At 40.3% G+C, this 16882-nt stretch overlaps 1 protein-coding gene across 1 annotated transcript in view; it reads left to right on the top strand.

Moving 5' to 3' along the window:
* Positions 1 to 2549: 2549 nt before the first annotated feature.
* TMEM108 (transmembrane protein 108) overlaps positions 2550 to 16882 on the top strand; it is a 268881-nt gene continuing 254548 nt past the window's right edge. Inside the window, exon 1 of the mRNA XM_069730092.1 lies at positions 2550 to 2653. The gene's annotated coding sequence lies outside the window, so the exon portion shown is untranslated. The remainder of the gene's footprint in view (positions 2654 to 16882) is intronic.

Genomic DNA, 16882 nt, shown 5'->3' with positions numbered 1-16882 from the left:
TATTTTCACGACTCTGCATTCTAAACTTCTGTGAAGCACTTGGGCATTCAAAGTTCTCACCACACATCTAGATAAGTTCCTTAGGGGGTCTAGTTTCCAAAATGGGGTCACTTGTGGAGGGTTTCTACTGGTTAGGTACATCAGGGGCTCTGCAAACGCAACATAATGCCCGCAGACCATTCTATCAAAGTCTGCATTCCAAAACGGCGCTTCTTCCTTCCGAGCTCTGCCGTGCACCCAAACAGTGGTTTACCCCCACATATGGGGTACCAGCATACTCAGGACAAATTGGACAACAACTTTTGGGGTCCAATTTCTCTTGTTACCCTTGTGAAAATGAAAACTTGGGGGCTAAAAAATCTTTTTTGTGGAAAATTTTTTTTTTTTATTTTCACGACTCTGCATTATAAACTTCTGTGAAGCACTTGGGCATTCAAAGTTCTCACCACACATCTAGATAAGTTCCATGGGGGGTCTAGTTTCCAAAATGGGGTCACTTGTGGGGGATTTCTACTGTTTAGGCACATCAGGGGCTCTCCAAACGCGACATGGCGTCCAATCTCAATTCCAGCCAATTCTACATTGAAAAAGTAAAACGGCACTCCTTCTCTTCCAAGCTCTGCGGTGCGCCCAAACAGTGGTTTACCCCCACATATTGGGTATCAGCGTACTAAGGAGAAATTGCACAACAACTTTTGTGGTCTAATTTCTCCTGTTACCCTTGTGAAAATAAAAATTTGTGGGCAAAAAGATCATTTTTGTAGAAAAAATGCGATTTTTTTTTTTCACGGCTCTACATTATAAACTTCTGTGAAGCACATGGGGGTTTAAAGTGCTCACCACACATCTAGATAAGTTCCTTAAGGGGTCTAGTTTCCAAAATGGGGTCACTTGTGTGGGTTTCTACTGTTTAGGCACATCAGAGGCTCTCAATTCCAGCCAATTCTACATTGAAAAAGTAAAACGGCGCTCCTTCACTTCCAAGCTCTGCGGTGCGCCCAAAAAGTGGTTTACCCCCACATATTGGGTATTGGCGTATTCAGGAGAAATTGCATAACAAAATTTATGGTTACATTTCTGTTTTTACACTTGTGAAAATAAAAAAAATGGTTCTGAATTAAGATGTTTGCAAAAAAAAGTTAAATGTTCATTTTTTCCTTCCACATTGTTTCAGTTCCTGTGAAGCACGTAAAGGGTTAATAAACTTCTTGAATGTGGTTTTGAGAACCTTGAGGGGTGTAGTTTTTAGAATGGTGTCACACTTCATTATTTTCTATCATATAGATCCCTCAAAATGACTTCAAATGTGATGTGGTCCCTAAAAAAAAATGGTGTTGTAAAAATGAGAAATTGCTGGTCAACTTTTAACCCTTATAACTCCCTAACAAAAAAAAATTTTGTTTCCAAAATTGTGCTGATGTAAAGTAGACATGTGGGAAATGTTATTTATTAACTATTTTTCGTGACATATCTCTCTGATTTAAGGGCATAAAAATACAAAGTTTGAAAATTGCAAAATTTTAAAAATTTTCGCCATATTTCCGTTTTTTTCATAAATAATCGCAAGTAATATCGAAGAAATGTTACCACTAACATGAAGTACAATATGTCACGAAAAAACAATCTCAGAATCAGCGGGATCCATCGAAGCGTTCCAGAGTTATAACCTCATAAATTGACAGTGGTCAGAATTGCAAAAATTGGCCCGGTCATTAAGTACCAAATTGGCTCTGTCACTAAGGGGTTAAACATGTGAGCATTTTCAGTTCTTTAAAACATATCAAATGTTTAGAAATTCTACTGTGCCTAATAATTTGGAACAGTGCATTTTGAGTTTTTATTCATTTTGGAGATTATACTGTTATCATTGGGAGGTTTCTTCAATAAAATTCGAGGTATACTCTAACGGGTGATGACTTTTATTAGACTGACTGTCATTTGCACTGACGATTTAGGAAAATCGGAGAAAAATTTCATTTGCATAATAATTTGAAACATGGTGTAGATACGCCTCTGTTTGTGGGACATCTTTATGGATTGAATTGCCTGTACCTATTACAGGATCCTAAAAATGGCATTAGTAAGACGTAGTAATGTATGGGATACTTTTTTTTATCAAAAGGATTTGGCAAGTGCTACTATAAAAGCAGAGAATAGTATCATTACTGAGGATCATCACTGAGATGAAGTTCATTGAAAAATCGTCAGCTCCATGACCTGCTCTGCATTCAACAAGTCATTCCCACTTAATGCAGAAGTATAAGTCTTATTAGCATAATAGATCTCTCCTAGAGCGGTATTATCACTGGCATCATGACTACTACTATCAGCAGATGCAACCAGCTCTGCCAAACGACTGCATCTTGCAATCCAGTCCAAACAAAGGGGGGCGACAAAGCCTCTGCTCCCAAATGTAGCAGTGTAGGAGCTCAGTATCTCCCTTGCCAGGACTCTTCTGGGCCATGATTGGCCACCGCAGCTATGTGATTCATCCCAGACTGCTGGAGCTATTGGTCCCCCCCAGTAGCAGAGTCTGTTGGGGGAGGATCAGCCAGTGCTGGATACAGAGCTGAGGCTGCCACATAGAAGGGCAGCAGCTCACGCACTGGAGTGGCTTATTCACTATTTGGAGAGCTTGCATTTGATCAGAAAGGTAAGATTTTTCATTCATCTTCCTGTTGATGGAACTTCACATCAATCCTTCCATGATGAGCAGTGTCGCCATTAGACATGATCTGCTCTTACGCCGTAAGATTAATGTCTACAAAGGAATCAAGCAGCAGGTTATTAAAGTGACATTAGTTCCTGGGATTCAGCCATCACAGGGAACATCTGTTACAATGTCTTCAGCTTTATCGGATACAATGCAGTAGTGATCAATTCTAGATTGCATGCAGTAGGATTTTATGCCTATGTGAGCACTTGGGGTATGGATGGCACCGGCTAATGCTGTCACTACATATTGGATACTGGATGCAACAGTATTTTATGACGTCCATATGATGCCAGGGGGTGGCTATAATGTGAGCTTTCAGTGCATCCAGGGGTCTGGGAGACTTACAGATAAGTCAAATAGAAGTTTTATGTAGATATAAACCTGTAACCATCCTGGGGACTTTTCACTAGTGCCCTGCTGTCAGGAACACTTAGCATTGCTATACTCTGGCATCCAGGCTGCAACAAAATGGACATATAGCTTGATACAGTGAATGGCAAACTACAACCCCCCCATAGTCAGAGGCAACCAGCATCCTCCATGTGTTACCGTGAGAACAGATGTCACATCTTGGAAGCTGATCTCTTAAATGAACCAAGATTCATTGACATAATCCTTTAGGCATGATGCCAGCGCTTGGTGCTGGGCAAAGCACCCAGTGTAGTAACTAGGCCATTGGTGATTACAGTATTTAGGGTTTGGCTGTTAACTGATTAATGTAGCAGAAGAAAGAAGAGAAGAAAAAAAAAAGGTTGCTGTCCTTTGGTTTACAATGGGTTAAGAATTCTTTTAAAACACTTCACTGAGAGCAGACGATCAGAAATGACCCTTTAACCCTCTGGCTGCTGGAGGGGATGGAGGCGTGGTTGCACTAGTAAAGGGCTTGCAGTGGAGGCTCAGCAGCATTGGTGGTGGCCAGGAGACCAGATTCAGCACTGGAGCAGTGGACAGCTCCTCTATGCAGCACCTTACACACAGATAGCCTGGGATCTTCATGAATGCTGGGGGTGGGTTACCTAGGGGGTCTCTAGTCATCAGAAAGCCAAGTAATAGAAGAATGGGATGTTAGAAGGCACAGCAGTGGAAATGGCTCAAGATGCTGGAGAGTACTGTTTTATAAAGGCCGAATCATTTGAAGACATGGCAGTGACTACGTGACCTTGGGGATGCCATGTTACGCGCCCTGAGCACCTTTTAGAATCCACTTGCGGAAACAAAATGTTCCTTTTCACACATATAAAACATCATATTGTTGCTGTGGACGTGCAATATGATTGTAGTAACATTTACGGAGGTTACAAAATGGTCTTCTCTTCATGCTTTTTTCTCGAAATAAATGAAGTGTATGTCCAATATTCTCAACATATTTCAGCAGAGCTCTCTTAGTTTGCCAAGAAGTCTAATCCTTTGCTTGCCCACATAGACAAATGTAAAGATCCATAATATATCTATATGAATCAATACTCAGGTTCATGTACATGATCCATCACCACCATCGCCTCTAATGTATAGCAATACAGAGAACGTGGAGATCCAGGGGGCTTAGCCACCACCTGCAGATTAGCAAATCCTACAGACTATAATGACAGACTCTGGTTCCGGAGTTACTTTATAAGTGATATTGTCATTATAAATTACTATAATGATCTGTTTGCGGAAGTAACTGCATGTGTAAACCGGCATACTGTAATAGTGGATATACTGCACACAGATTACAAACACATAGCAACAGTAAAACAGCTATAACCTGTAAGACAAAATTCGAATTTATTTTTTGCATGTAGTTATTTTGTACAATGACTTGTTTCAAAGGTTTCTACTTTATGGGATCATTGATATTTACTTCTCCATGGATTTTTCTATATATAAACACCGGTTACTTTTTACTTGCAAGGCCAGAATATTGAACATGTAGATTTCACAAGCAAGAAACAATGGCGGACAGAGACATACAGGGATTTCTTTTTAGGATTATGCAAAAAGAGCTGTTTTCCAAAACCGTCCCTTTAAGGGGTTTTTCTTTTTCAATTTTTTTTAAAAAAATTATCACTTGTCATAATGAAAATAACACAATCAACAGGTGCTTACCCTCACAAGATCCAGCGCTGTGTCTCAGGTGCTCTTCTGGTGACTGTGTATCGGCTGCAATGGTCACGTCTACAGGGCAGTAATTTACAACTGAGCTTAGCGGCTTTGCAAAAAGTTGCAAGGAGAAAAACCCCATTAAGTGAACAGGATTGAGCTGTAATAATACAAGACGCAATTAATGGAGAAGAGAGTCCTTCTGGAGAACCTCTTTTAGGGTAGATCCAAATCATTGTTTGTACCTCTTCCTCCAAATACTGTCTAAAGGTTAATTTTGCTGTCAGATTTCCATTAAGCCTCTAGTACTATTTCAGTCAAAGACCTGATTTATGTATATAAATTTCTCTTTTTTTCTAAAAACCCGAGTACTCCTTTACATATATTATGTAAAGGAGTATTCGGGTTTCAGAAAAAAGGGAAGTTTAGTATATATTAAAAATTATAATATTTTTGCACACTAACAAGCTGCGAATCTATGTGTCAAATACGTCACCATGACGTAGTTGTAGCTCCTTAAAGTAGCCATTAAAGATCCAACAAAAAAGAAAGACTGGGTTGGCAATACACATAAGTACATATGCGACTATTGTGGCGCACAAGTTGGTAGATATATAACTGCTTTCCGCGGTGGTGATCAGCTCCATACACAAGAGTCCAGTAAAACAATCCACGTGGCCAAGAAAAATGGAGGAGTACTTACAATATTTTAATTGTCAGCTTTATTGTATTCCAAACTTAGCGCAGGATAGATGAGAATCGGCGCAGACAACACCTGTGGAAATAGCTGTTTCGCATGGCTGTGCGCTTTTTCAGGTGAGCTTGCTGTAAAAAATGCTGTAAAGTAAATATTGACTGCAATTTTCTACTGAAAGCTGGTGAATTATGAAACAGATTTAGTCAATGTGGCTAATCTGAATGAGAATTGGATTTTGCCTTTAAAATAGCCTCTGTAATGGATAAATTGGTTACTGAATCTAATAAGTGCAAAAAAAGTGCTAAGCATATTTATTTTCTGTAAAAAAAAAAAAAGCCCAATTAATACATTGATTAGTCCTGCCATCTTAAATAATTACTACATGGCTGAAAGTCATCTCAATTTAAAACAAATACATAATCACATTGTGAACCAATCACACCTTACCAAAGAAATCGTATTATTATAGCTGTACTAGTAAGAAGAAGGTTGTATAATAGTAATAATAGTATGCCTACAGTATGTGGTTAGATATAAACACCCCTTAGTGTAACTGTAAGTGCAATAATTTGGGGTATTATAAATACAATGTGACATTTAGCCAGCTAGTAATAGAGTAATAGTAGGAGTGGTTCATGTTGAGAAAGATTTATCACTTGGACTGTTTCCTGTTTATGTGATATTCTGCCCCTATATATACTCCTATATAGGAAAAACAATGTATTATATTCAAAGAACATGTCAAACCTATTGCTTAAGGCAAACTCGAGCCAAGTGTGGTCCACAGACCAGGACAGCTAAAAAGCTTTATGCTGTAGTGTCCCACACTACACAGCCACCCGCCACCCGGCGTCTCACTTTCGCCAGTATTGTCGACATGCAGATGCTGGTGAAAAAGTCGATCAGGGATCTAACAGCTCTCTGTTCCATCGTTGAGCCCATGCTTCCTAGAGCGCAGTAGGAATAATGACGCCACTACATCGTACGAGCTGTGCCGCAGTACACAGTGCAGATCGGAGCACATGGGAAATAGGGTTAGGTGAGCAGCGTATTGTTATTTAAAAATTGACAGTACATTGTGGAAAACTGTGAGGGAATAATACTGAGCTCGGGGGGCAATTTGGGAATTAATACTGTGCTGGAGGCTGTGTGAAGACATAATACTGTGCAAGGGGGCTGTGTTGGGGCATTATACTGCATGGGGGGCTATATGGTGACTATATGAGGGAACAGCATACTATTTGAAGGGCTTTGCGGTGACATCATGGGGGGATTTATAGGGACATAATATTGTGAGGGGGCTTTGTGTGCAAAGGGACCATGTGGGAGCATAATTCTGGGCAAGGAAACCTTGTGGGGACGTTATACTGAGTGAGGGCTCTATGGACACTATACGACGGGACATCATATTGTGTGGGAGGCTTTGTGGAGACATCATACTGGGTGGGAGAATTTATTAGGACACCATACTGTTTGAGGGGCTATGTGGAGACATTGTACTGTGTGTGGGGACTGTGGGGGCATCATAAGCTGTTGATCAAAGTACAATGGCAGTATGATGACTGTTTTTTTATGAACTTTATAAGAAACAGTGAATTATATAGTGTTGATTATGTAATACTGGAAATAATACAGGATACAAAAGCCCTATTGTGAGATATATTAGCAGTAGCAGTGAGGCAACATACTTAATTCTGCTTAATTTTAGGTGATGCAAATCAATGTCAAACAATAATAAGATTTAAGTTCTGCCTTTTGGTTTAGCCCCCCACAACAGTCGCAATCTCTTGTGTGGCCCCTTTGGAAAATGAATTACCAACTTAGGGAATAGGGTCGCTTCATCTAACTGACCATAGTACAACTTCACATGCTTGCAATGGAGAAGATCTGTGTTTTCTGCATTGAAATAATTTTCCTTTACCCAAAGGGCTCCAAATACAGAGCGAGACTAGGGGTAAAGTTTGAACACATGCTATAGGTGTGATGGGTCTTAATGATATGATCGTCTTTCTGAAAAATATATGTGCCTGTAATTAGAGTATGTGCGAAACAATTTTCATTCCATTCCCTCGGCCATGGCAGTGGTCAGTGGTGCTGTACTGGAGCAGGAGTACCTCCTGTTACATGCTAAGTTCTATGGCTCCTCTTTTGATTAGCCTACCTGGAGCCCATCATCATTATGGCATGATGCACATGTGATGTATCAGGCCAGCTAATCAAAAGGAGAGCCACGGATGCCATTAGTTAGTAGGCAGTTCTTCCGCTCCCATGCAGCTCCCCCAGATCACAGTGGTGGCCGATGGAATGGGATGCGCAAATCGATTCACTCCAGCTCTAATTTTCTGCACCCTAGTTTCTAATTCATTTGCTGTAATATTTTCAAATGCATGTTATCTTGTTACCATGGTGATACAATGCAGTGTGCCTTAAAGGGAGGGTACCGCGTTTGTAGATCATTAATTAATCAATGTAATGTAGCATAACATGCTGTTATAACCCAGATTTGAATGCATGTAAAACAGATTCCGTGTGTTATATGAGTAGAAAGAAGGAACTGGGGGCTGACATCTTGGTTTTGCAGCAGTAGCAGGGCCCTATCAGTGTCAGATTACGGCACCCCATGGACATAGGAGATAATAGACCGGCTCGGACCCTATCTGTAACATTGCAGCAGCATTAGCAGTGAGCTGGGCACGCCTCTGTGGGCTGCACAACTCACTGCTGTAGGTGTGACTAGCTGCCATTTTATTATAGTCCAGTGCTATTTGTTGAGCTCCACTTACTCTCTATCGCAGGACAGAAGCACTGACTGCTCCTCTGTACTCCAGGCACTGCAGGTTCTGGGCAGACATCCTCTGCTCCTCACACTGCCCTGTGTGCTTCCCTCTGCTCTGTCTCCACCTCCCCACTTGCACACAGTCCCAGTGATCTGCGGTAAACTGCACTCTCCCCCTGTGTCGCTCTCCCTCCCTGTGCGGCGTGGGGGGGTCTCTGTGCGGCGTGGGGGGGTCTCTGTGTGGCGTGGGGGGGTCTCTGTGCGGCGTGGGGGGGCTCTGTGCGGCGTGGGGGGGCTATGTGCGGCGTGGGGGGGCTCTGTACGGCATGGGGGGTCTCTATGTGTGTGCAAGCATCGTCCGATGGGACTACAAGTCCCATCGGACGATGCCTGCTACAATGACAGTGATTGACACATTAGCCAATTATGGGACAGTAATAGTCCCATCATCCGGCTAATGTGTTGAATGAAAAAAAAAAATACTCCATACATACTCCATATATACTCCATACATACGTGCTACATACATGCTACATACATACATGCTACATACATGCATGCTACATACATGCATGCTACATACATACATGCTACATACATGCATGCTACATGCATGCTACATACATGCATGCTACATGCATGCTACATACATGCTACATACATGCATGCTACATACATGCTACATACATGCATGCTACATGCATACATGCTACATGCATGCTACATACATGCTACATACATGCTACATACATGCTGCATACATGCTACATACATGCATGCTACATACATGCTACATACATGCATGCTACATACATGCTACATACATACATGCTACATACATGCATGCTACATGCATACATGCTACATGCATGCTACATACATGCTACATACATGCTACATACATGCTGCATACATGCTACATACATGCATGCTACATACATGCTACATACATGCATGCTACATACATGCTACATACATGCTACATACATGCTGCATACATGCTACATACATGCATGCTACATACATGCTACATACATGCATGCTACATACATGCTACATACATGCTACATACATGCTGCATATATATACGAGCTGTCACATATACGAGCTGTCACTCTGATGCAGTAACTGCTGGTGACAGCAGGTCACAGGGCAGTCACACAAAATGGCTCTGCCCTGTGATACTGCTCTTCATTCTTACTGTTGGAGCAGTAACTGCTGACATCACCATTTCCCTCCCCTTTTGGGTGGTCTAATATCCCTGGGGCAGAGCTGCTAAATCTTACTATAGCTGCTTGAGGTCTAAAACGGAAAATGCTCCCCCTAGTGGTAAATATGTATATTTGTAGAAAAATATATAATATTTTTCATATGGAAATGTTTGCAAACAGTGCAAACATTGCATTAATACATGTTAATTACTATTTTAAGCTTAATTTCACAAAAAAACAAAATACAAGAAAACTGGTGGCACCTTCCCTTTAAGATGACATGCTAATGTCCTGACATCAGCCAGATCCATATAAGCGCATAGCCATAGGTGCTGTCTGCGACTCCCTCCCATCTGGCCTAATCTATGCCTGGGATGCTATTAACCAAAGGTTCCTAACGAATGACGGAAGGGAAAGATGTTGAAGACAGAAGCTGATTTGATATTAGTAATGTGCAGGAAACTTACTACTTTGTATTTTACAAAAAATAACATTTACTCAGTAAAAGTGAAGCACTCATTCTGTACATTAATATTTTGCATATATCCAGTCTTATATATAACCTACAAATATTGTCAGCAAGCCAGGGGGACAATATAATATTTAGAGTGGGATGCCGGTCATAGACAGCATGCACCTATTAAACCTACAAATATTACCACACATAGATAAACTAATAAGCTTTATTATATCAAAACATACAATATACAAATTACAATAAAAGCGGTGATATTATCACAGAAAAAGGTTTTTTTTTTTCAGAAAAAGGTATATAAAACGCCCGTCATGTACATACGACAATTAGAAATAGGTTCAAAGGGTACATAGCCAAGATGAGAGTTATCTGCAATGCTAGGACAAATGACTCCAAGAAATAGTTAACGTGACATTAAAATAAGCCCAATGTGTAATATATACAGTTGTGCTCAAAAGTTTACATACCTGTTATGAACAGGTGATTCAGAACCACAATGGACCTAGTGGTTAAGAGCACACAAAGTGACCTGATAGTTACTAACATAGGACGAGCTCTGAGACGTGGGAACTCTGCTGACCGCAATCCCTAATCCTATCATACCACACTAGAGGTAGCCGTGGATTGCGCCTAACGCTCCCTATGCAACTCGGCACAGCCTGAGAAACTAGCTAGCCCTGAAGATAGAAAAATAAGCCTACCTTGCCTCAGAGAAATTTCCCAAAGGAAAAGGCAGCCCCCCACATATAATGACTGTGAGTTAAGATGAAAATACAAACACAGAGATGAAATAGATTTTAGCAAAGTGAGGCCCGACTTACTGAATAGACCGAGGATAGGAAAGATAGCTTTGCGGTCAGCACAAAAACCTACAAACAACCACGCAGAGGGGGCAAAAAGACCCTCCGCACCGACTAACGGTACGGAGGTGCTCCCTCTGCGTCTCAGAGCTTCCAGCAAGCAAGAAAAACCAATATAGCAAGCTGGACAGAAAATATAGCAAACAAAAGTAACACAAGCAAAACTTAGCTTATGCAGGGCAGACAGGCCACAAGAACGATCCAGGAGAGAGCAAGACCAACACTGGAACATTGACTGGAGGCCAGGAACAAAGAACTAGGTGGAGTTAAATAGAGCAGCACCTAACGACTTAACCTCGTCACCTGAGGAAGGAAACTCAGAAGCCGCAGCCCCACTTACATCCACCAGAGGAAGCTCATTGACAGAACCAGCCGAAGTACCACTCATGACTACAGGAGGGAGCTTGACCACAGAATTCACAACACATACCCCAGCAGAATTTTTGCTTTCTTGGCCTTTTTTCAGAGAATATGAATGATAACACCAGAACATTTTCTCCACTCATGGTTAGTGGTTGGTGAAGCCATTTATTTTCAAACTACTGTGTTTTCTCTTTTTAAATCATAATGACAACCCAAAACATCCAAATGACCCTGATCAAAAAATATACTGGTGATTTTGGCCTAATACCATGCACAGAAGTTGTCACAAATGGTTTTGAATGGCTACTGAAGGTAACTTCCTCACCTGTGACCTGTTTGCTTGTAATCAGTGTGTGCATAAAAGCTGAGAGAGTTTCTGGGATCCAGACAGACTCTTGCATCATTCATCCAGCCACTGACTGTTCTGGATTGTGAGTCATGGGGAAAGCTAAAGAATTGTCAATGGATCTATGGGAAAATGTAGTTGGACTGCATAAAACAGGAAAGGGATACAAAAAGATATCCAAGGAATGGATAATGACAGTCAGCAGCGTTCAAACTGTGGTTAACAATTGGCAAATCAGGGACTCTAAAAACAAAACCACGGTCAGGTAGACCAGCAAAAATGTCGTACACAAATGCCAATAAAATTGTTCGGGATGCACAAATAAGATCATCTGAAATACTCAACTCTCTGAAAACTAGCAGTGTGGCTGTTTTAAGATGCACAATAAGGAGGCACTTGAAGAAAAATCGGCTGCATGGTCGACTCACCAGAAGAAAGCCATTACTGTACAAATGCCACAAAATATCTTGCCTACAATACGCAAAACAGCACAGAGACAAGCCTCAAAACTTCTGGAACAAGGTAATTTGGAGTGATGAGACCAAAATTTTACTTTTTGGCCACAACTGTAAACATTACATTTGGAGAGAGGTCAACAAGACCTATGACGAAAGGAACACCATTGCTACAGTAAAGCACAGAGGTGGATTACTGATGTTTTGGGGATGTGTGAGCTACAAAGGCACAGGCAACTTGGTCAAAGTAAAAGGAAAAATGAATGAAGCATGTTATCAGCAAATACTGGAGGCATATTTGCAATCATCAGCCCGGAAGCTGCGCATGGGACGTACTTGGACCTTCAAACATGACAATGATCCAAAACACATGGCCAAGTTGACCTGTCATTGGCTACAGCAGAACAAAGTGAAGGTTCTGGAGTCACCATCTCAGTCTCCTGACCCCAATATCATTGAGCCACTCTGGGGAGATCTCAAGTGCGCAGTTCATGCTAGACAGCCCATTAATTTACAGGAACTGGAGGCTTTTTGTCAAGAAGAGTAAACAGCTTTACCATCTGAGAAAATAAAGAACCTCATCCACAACTACCACAGGAGACTTCAAGCTGTCATTGATGTTAGAGGGGGCAATACAAGGTACAAGGTATTAAGAAATGGGGTATGTGAACTTTTGACCAGGGTCTTTGGATGTTTTGTGTTGTCATAATGATTTAAAAAGAGAAATCACAGTAGTTTGACAATAAATGGCTTTGCCCAACAACTAACCATGAGTGGAGAAAAAAATTTGGTGTTGTCATTCGTATTTTCTGAAAAAAGGATAAGAAAGCCAAAATTCTCCTGGGGTTTGTAAACCTTTAAGCACAACTGTAACATGAATGCATAGAAGTAGGAATGATAAGTAAAGTGAGCATAATGCTTGCATATATAGGTCATTGAGTCAGTCATAAAACAGATTTCACATTTATCATGAGTACCCAAACACTGTGCTGCATATTACCTCTATGACTCTGACGCTGATGCGCGTTTTGCCATGGCTTCTCCCAGGGGTGATCATCAGATTACATTTCAGATAACATTCATCTTTTCTATGTGCTCTTTGTACCTATTTGTAATTGTCATCTGTGCATGACATACATTTTACATACCTTTTATTCTGAAAAAAAAAATCTTTCTGTGATAATATCACTGCTTTTATCATAATTTGTATATTTTATGTTTTTATATAATAAAATTTATGTTATATATGTGTGGTCATATTTGTAAGATTAATAATATGTACAGTCTTAATGTAATCTACTAAATTTGCATACTCATCAGTGTCTTTTATATTGGAACCACTTTAAAATTATGTTAAAGAATTTGACTAAATAGTAAACCCCCATCATTGTGTTATGGAGTTTATCAGTCCATTTAGTAATGATTACAAACAAACTATGCCATGCTGTTCTGCAGCAATTTCCCAAATTCTTCCAATTCTTATGCAGCATTGTTGTTTGGTACCGGGCTTGGACTGGCCCACAGGAGAACAGGAGAATCCTCCGGTAGGCCTCTTTGAAGTAGTACTAATGAGTAGTGCAAAAAAAAGTGTCAGTTTATTATTCATTAACCAACAGAAGAAACGTAGGAAAACCTATGGAGTGTATCTGATCATTAAAAAGATTTTTATTATTAAAATTTAAAATAAAACATTGAAAGGAAAAACGAAACAACGGATGCTGCTAGATACACATGTAGGTGAATATAGGCAAATGCAGGAGGTAAAAGAGCTGAAATAAAATGGTTAAACTTTCCAATATATATGAAGAGCAGGTGTCACATGCCTCCTGATGAAGAATTAAAGAAACGTGCGTTGGGGCGGTGGGAAGGCTGTAGGCAGCTGGTGACATCTACATATAAGTTTTAATATGGCTCTTCGAGTTTCCCCGCTGCTTTTCATATATATTGGAAAGTTTAACCATTTGATTTCAGCTTTTTTTAGGGGAAAATTATATATTTATACTATTGCTTTTCACCTCCTGCATTTGCCTATATTTTCCTGCATGTATATCTAGCATCATCCGTTTTTTAGTTTTTCCTTTCTATGTATGTTTTAATTTTGATAATAAAAATATTTTTAATGGGCAGATATACTCCATAGGTTTTCTTACTTTTTTGTGTTGTTCAATTCAAATGAGTGTAGCCCTTGAGTACTGCTGATTATGGCTCTTCTGTAGCTTCATTCATTAAGCAAGCTAACCAAATTAATATTACATGGAAGCAAAAGTACATTTGTTTACTAGGGTCAGGGTATTTTTGCATGTAACCGAATAGTGGGCCCCAAGAATCACTGATGGGCCTTTGCCAATCTAGTCCGCCACTGTTTGGTGTCTGTCTGAAGTCTATTGAGTTGGTCAACAGCAATGCTCTGTAATTCCCAGCAGTCTTTCATGTTATTATTACATTGTGTACATAGCTAACGTGAATGCTTAAAATTATCAGACATGTCAGGCATCTATTATTTAGGTCTTCTTCTAAAGTGGTTACAATGTGAAGGGTGCAAGGATTTTAGACTCAGTCTTTGCTTTGAATCTCAATGTGCGTTCCCCGTTAATAATACTGTGCTTATCCTGATCCATGCCGTGGTCCATGCCTTATACCCCTGTTCTCACTAATAATACAGTCTACGTTGGATTAATGAAAGAACATCAGTTATTTATTATAAGATTTATTTATGCAAAAACCCCTAATGGTGTCACTTTGTTGCTAAATTCAAACTGTCATCCCAGACTTTAGCTTTGATGTTCTCTCAGAAGTGCTTCTCTAAAGGCTTGCAATATATGCAGAATCACGTTGATGCTTCTGCCCTAAGAAAGCAGTAATGATTTCCACTGTGACGGTATCATTCCAGCAGCTGTTGTTAAATGTTACGCAAATGTTACTTTAAGTATTCATAGTGTGTGCATTCATAGATCACAGCATTGGGTTGTCTATGAACCTTACAGAAGACTAAATAGTAACCGCTGTTAATATACAGTATATATATATATTATATTAATATATATACAGTATATATATATATATATATATATTAATATAATATATAAATGTACTCAATATATCAATATATACAAGGAATTTTAAGAGCACCAACTATCATCTCCTAGCTCAATAATGGGCACATCTGTCTTCATTGAATACCGATTTTACAGATCTCACTCATGAAGGAGAAAGATTAATCCAGGAGGTGAAAGAAGCAGATTACTGTTATCTATATACAGTGGGGCAAAAAAGTATTTAGTCAGTCAGCAATAGTGCAAGTTCCACCACTTAAAAAGATGAGAGGCGTCTGTAATTTACATCATAGGTAGACCTCAACTATGGGAGACAAACTGAGAAAAAAAAATCCGGAAAATCACATTGTCTGTTTTTTTATCATTTTTTTTGCATATTATGGTGGAAAATAAGTATTTGGTCAGAAACAAACAATCAAGATTTCTGGCTCTCACAGACCTGTAACTTCTTCTTTAAGAGTCTCCTCTTTCCTCCACTCATTACCTGTAGTAATGGCACCTGTTTAAACTTGTTATCAGTATAAAAAGACACCTGTGCACACCCTCAAACAGTCTGACTCCAAACTCCACTATGGTGAAGACCAAAGAGCTGTCAAAGGACACCGGAAACAAAATTGTAGCCCTGCACCATGCTGGGAAGTCTGATTCTGCAATATCCAACCAGCTTGGAGTGAAGAAATCAACAGTGGGAGCAATAATTAGAAAATGGAAGACATACAAGACCATTGATAATCTCCCCCGATCTGGGGCTGCACGCAAAATCCCACCCTGTGGGGTCAGAATGATCACAAGAACGGTGAGCAAAAATCCCAGAACCACGCGGGGGGACCTAGTGAATGAACTGCAGAGAGCTGGGACCAATGTAACAAGGCCTACCATAAGTAACACACTACGTCACCATGGACTCAGATCCTACAGTGCCAGACGTGTCCGACTGCTTAAGCCAGTACATGTCCGGGCCCGTCTGAAGTTTGCTAGAGAGCATTTGGATGATCCAGAGGAGTTTTGGGAGAATGTCCTATGGTCTGATGAAACCAAACTGGAACTGTTTGGTAGAAACACAACTTGTCGTGTTTGGAGGAAAAAGAATACTGAGTTGCATCCATCAAACACCATACCTACTGTAAAGCATGGTGGTGGAAACATCATGCTTTGGGGCTGTTTCTCTGCAAAGGGGCCAGGACGACTGATCCGGGTACATGAAAGAATGAATGGGGCCATGTATCGTGAGATTTTGAGTGCAAACCTCCTTACATCAGCAAGGGCATTGAAGATGAAACGTGGCTGGGTCTTTCAACATGACAATGATCCAAAGCACACCGCATGGGCAACGAAGGAGTGGCTTCGTAAGAAGCATTTCAAGGTCCTGGAGTGGCCTAGCCAGTCTCCAGATCTCAACCCTATAGAAAACCTTTGGAGGGAGTTGAAAGTCCGTGTTGCCAAGCGAAAAGCAAAAAACATCACTGCTCTAGAGGAGATCTGCATGTAGGAATGGGCCAACATACCAACAACAGTGTGTGGCAACCTTGTGAAGACTTACAGAAAACGTTTGACCTCTGTCATTGCCAGCAAAGGATATATTACAAAGTATTGAGAGGAAATTTTGTTTCTGACCAAATACTTATTTTCCACCATAATATGCAAATAAAATGTTAAAAAAACAGACAATGTGATTTTCTGGATTTTTTTTTCTCAGTTTGTCTCCCATAGTTGAGGTCTACCTATGATGTAAATTACAGACGCCTCTCATCTTTTTAAGTGGTGGAACTTGCACTATTGCTGACTGACTAAATACTTTTTTGCCCCACTGTATATAATCGTCTAAGGGGCACTTCCGTCTGTCTGTCT

Source organism: Ranitomeya imitator, chromosome 6, assembly GCF_032444005.1.
Source record: "Ranitomeya imitator isolate aRanImi1 chromosome 6, aRanImi1.pri, whole genome shotgun sequence".
NCBI lineage: Eukaryota > Metazoa > Chordata > Amphibia > Anura > Dendrobatidae > Ranitomeya > Ranitomeya imitator.
Note: the sequence above shows the minus strand (reverse complement) of the source record. Positions and strands in the feature narration are given on the sequence as shown.